This window comes from Erigeron canadensis, unplaced genomic scaffold (genome assembly GCF_010389155.1).
Source record: "Erigeron canadensis isolate Cc75 unplaced genomic scaffold, C_canadensis_v1 Conyza_canadensis_unscaffolded:354, whole genome shotgun sequence".
NCBI lineage: Eukaryota > Viridiplantae > Streptophyta > Magnoliopsida > Asterales > Asteraceae > Erigeron > Erigeron canadensis.
The window spans coordinates 358-5,000 of record NW_025215772.1 but is presented as its reverse complement, the minus strand read 5'-3'; the positions used below and the strand labels follow the sequence as shown (position 1 = coordinate 5,000).

Genomic DNA, 4,643 nt, shown 5'->3' with positions numbered 1-4,643 from the left:
TGATCGGGGTACTAGCATACGTTATTCGGGGTGTCTAGTGTGCGATCGTATAGGGTTTTGCTTTAAACCCTAAGCATTAATAATAATATTATTATTATCTTTATTGGAGCTTGCATAAGGTACACGACTCAATTCTAGTCTTTGTTAATTAATTTGATTGCATATATGTTTCGATTTCTTCGTTGCGCGTACTCGTGATTATGTTTGTTTAGGTGTTCATATTCTAACATATATAACTCAACCTAGACACACCAGATACCAGTTTTGCTATATCTTCACCAAACTCTGTCTCTATGTTGTACAAGCTTCACCTGTATCATCAACTACATCATGTAGTATGCCAGAAATGACTGTATCAATAGCCTGTGGTAAAATTGGGAGTTAAACACTTTGATTAGTTTTACAGTTAACCATTTGAGTAAGATAACTTCTACAAAGAAACCAAAAAGATATATCAGTTGTTTACATGTGTTAAGGCACTGATACATGCTTCATAGTAGAAAATACATAAACCGAAAAAATATCAGTTGTTTACCAACAAGGATTTGGCCTGGTGATCTTAAGGTCCCAAGTTCGATCCCCGCTTGGCACAAAAAACTTCTTTAAGGTACCCGTTACAATGAAGCCTAAGACCAATGTGAAGTTCTAAAGACTCGGGTTTGATCCTTCGGGTTGCCCAGATCATGTGGGGATTAGGATGGAGGTATTGTACCGGCATCATATATATCGGATTGACCTGCACAAAAAAAGTCACACCACCAATCTACGAAAGGAAAGATGGAACTATCAATGACAATTAACATGATCATTAGTAATGAGTAGAGGTGGACATTTTAAACCCATTTACTTAAAACTTTTTATTTAGTTTGTGCGTTATCGCTAATAAAACAACATAGTTTGTAAACATCTTAGCCTCTAGAAACATAGGTCATGGGAAGGTATGCCTACATCTAAACATCTCCCATAGTGAGCAGTTTCTTTCTTTCTTTTGTTATCGGTAATAGGCGGATAAAAAATAATTTTAGTTTTAAGGTAAATATATGAAGGGAAAATGATATATGATGTTAACATCATCTTTGTTAAATGATGTTCCATCACATACTACTAACATTAATTTTTACACATATTAAAAGCCCCCCATGAATTTTATGGTTTGTGAGAGCACATTATCTAACAAAAATGATGTAACATCATCTAATTATCCCTTATGAAATGGATCAAAAGTCACTCGAAGAGATTTCTTAATGCACGATAAAACCAACTAAATAACTTAATACACATGAAATGCGCTGTTTACTTTTATACTAATAGAATTAAAAATTAGGTAAATAAAATATCTACTTTAATGTAAAATATAAAATATACACATATGCCCATGTATTATAATATTATAAAATAAAAATCTCTAGAATTTCAATATTAAACTTAAATTTTCAATATGATTTTAAGTACTTCTTCAAAATGTCTCTCGTATCTATTCTATATTTACCTAAAATAACTATAATACTCGGTCTCTCATCAAATCTCATCTAATTATTTTTTTTTCTTCTCTATAAATCATTATTCTTCCAATTCATTCAAAAATTTTTATGACAAAAACCGTCAATCCATCCATCGTAATAAATCATTTTACTATTATATTCTATGATATAAAGGGATAAAGTCATAAAGGGAGGATGTATATTCATGGGAGACTAGTGGTAGCAGTAGTAAGATGATGACAATGTTGTTTGGTCGCGTGAGAAACAATTATAACTATAATTATAATAATATAACTGCTGCTGTTGCTCGAAAGAGGAAGAAGAAGAAATATGTGTGTATGATGGACCTCCCGAATGTAATTGGTGGTGTAGCTGGTGGTGTTCATGGTGGGGCGGGGGCAGGCGCAGTTTCTCTGCAATTACTCAAGTCGCTGTTACTGCGGTCGCAATTGCATCAGGAGCTTGTCTTCTACCAAGCTTGATTTTTTTTACCCTAAATTCGTCCACCAACAGCCACCTGCTGCTGCTACGGATGATAATGGTATATTTATCAATTCTTTAAATTTAGTATTTCTTCATTAGGTGAGTTTGAAAATGGGGTCTCTGTTGGATATGATTATCGTCTAGCTATTATTATTTTAGGATCAATAACTGATAGCTGGGACTTGTATCCTATATCACTCTATTTGTTAGTGAAATGAAATGAAGCTCTTTTGGTTTAGACAAAGAGTAAAAAATAACTAATTGGAGGAGAATGACAAATCATCATCATCATCATGCTGCTTTGTCAATAAATGTGTAGTTTACAGTTTTTTATAAAAAACAGTATAGTAAGATGAGATTCCTAGTGTACAGTTAGTTAACAAGGATCATCCATCACTGGGAATCTTTCCTTATATGTAAGAGATTTGGGGCCAACTATTTTGTCATCAGAAGATCTAGTATATGCTTCACATGGGTACTAATTCCATCTGCATGCAGCTTCTTCAATACTGGATGGAGTGGATGTTACTGGATACCCTGTATTTAATGACCCAAAGGTAATATCATCTCCTGAGTGGCTTTTACACTCTATCATCATTCATAATTATGTGCTCTCGTAATGCCTAAGTCTCTCAACCCAGGTGCACAAGGCAATTGCATTTGCAAGGAAAGCTCATCATGGCCAGCTTCGCAAAACAGGAGACCCATATCTAACCCACTGTATCAATACTGCAAAATTTTAGCTGTGCTAGTTCCCGCATCCGGCAAAAAGGTAACCAATTATTCTTTCCCACAATCTGTAAAACAGATTTTAAATTGTAAGTTCATTTCAGTTGCTTATATTACTGAGAAAAATAGCTAAGCTTGCCATGGGAGATGCTTGCAAATTAGAATTTTTGTAGGTAACGAACAAACAAACGTAATATCAATCTACTACTAGGAAAAATGTTGGGCTTGCACTTTTATCTTAGAAAGTACAACAGTATCTTTCACAAATTTTAAATGTGGTCTGGTTGTTTTTTTTTTCTTTCATCCTTTGATAGCTCTTATCGCTTCCGTTGATGAGTATGGATGTCCCATCAATCTTAATGTGAAGGTTGTAAAACTCGCTAAGCAGTACTCAAGTGGTTGGAAACCTTTTAGCGAATTGCCTAGGCCGTGAGTACTGGGAATTGGAATCTTTTAAATAAATTCAAACGTTATAAATATGTTCATAGGACCATAATTGTTCTAGTATGTCAAACAGATCTCTTTTTTTTAGCGGCAAATTGGGTTAGCGGCATCGCCTATTCATGAAAAAGAAGTACTGCTGACTATACATTATTCACAAAAAGCCTTCGATGACTTATCCTGTTATTTTTCAGGAATACTGATCTTTGCCCGACTATTGGGCATGTAATCCAGGTTTTGGCCAAATATCCAGGTTTGCTCGGGTACTCCATGGTTTGCTTGAGTTTTAGAACAAACTGATTTTGAGGCTGAGTGGGCCCAACTCGCCTCGGTCGTTGACCAAGTAGCAAGTAACGTTGAGTACCAGCCAAGTAGGCGATTTTACAACACTTATTGTATCACGAAAGAAGATATATATGTTTATTTTGATGTAGTAGTATCGGCATCGTGCTGCTAGCTGACCACTGTTTCTGGAGGTCTTATTAAACCACATATAACAATAAAAAGAGTAATGAGGGAACTTAGCCCCGGTACCACAGTTGGATACCCATTTACTCACCCCTTTGAGCCATATGATGCCGGTACAATACCTCCATCCTAATCCCCACATGATCTGGGCAACCCGAAAGGATCAAACCCGAGTCTTTAGAACTTCACATGTGGTCCTAGGCTTCATTGGTAACGGTTACCTTAAAGAAGTTTTTGTGCCAAGCGGGGATCGAACTTGGGACCTTAAGATCACCAAGGCCAAATCCTTGTTGTAAACAACTGATGTTTTTCGGTTTTGTATTTTCTACTATGAAGCATGTATCAGTGCCCTTAACACATGTAAACAACTGATATATCTTTTTTTCGTTGTAGAAGTTATACTCAAATGGTTAACTGTAAAACTAATCAAAGTGTTAACTCCCAATTTTACCAAGGCTATTGATACAGTCATTTCTGGCATACTACATGATGTAGTTGATGATACAGGTGAAAGCTTGTACAACATAGAGACAGAGTTTGGTGAAGATATAGCAAAACTGGTATCTGGTGGTCCAGGTTGAGTTATATTAATCAGGTACGATCAAGTAAAAATAGTATGTATTTTCTACAACGAAGATGTGTCAGTGCATCTTTATATCCACTGCGGTCAATGATGGTCTTCCTGCATAACTGGTGAAATTCACGTTGATTATGATATAATGCCATATGCCTTGCAGTTGCTACGAAGACACCGTAGGTAAATGTGAATCAGGCCACCCTTGGTTATGAAGAGGTATGTGGATTTGGAGCTAGAATGTAATGAATTGCTAAGGCTGCATCAAAACATAAAATGTGGTAATAAACTCTGAACCTGTGTGCTGCCAAAACATGTGATATAGGAATTAAGTATAATGCTGTGTAGATAGAGTGATATGAAAAACTCTATAAGAATGGCAACTAAAAGCTATTGATGTAGAGGGATTGAACTCTTCCTATTACTTATTATTTTACTACAACAAAGCTATTTGACCTGAACACTTT

At 35.6% G+C, this 4,643-nt stretch overlaps 1 long non-coding RNA gene across 1 annotated transcript; it reads left to right on the top strand.

Moving 5' to 3' along the window:
• The first annotated feature begins 1,950 nt into the window (after window positions 1-1,950).
• Window positions 1,951-4,165, top strand: LOC122584550. The gene is made up of 4 exons (XR_006321554.1): window positions 1,951-2,022; window positions 2,463-2,521; window positions 2,606-2,736; window positions 4,058-4,165. It is a non-coding gene; the product is annotated as an uncharacterized LOC122584550 (long non-coding RNA).
• The last annotated feature ends 478 nt before the right edge of the window (window positions 4,166-4,643 follow it).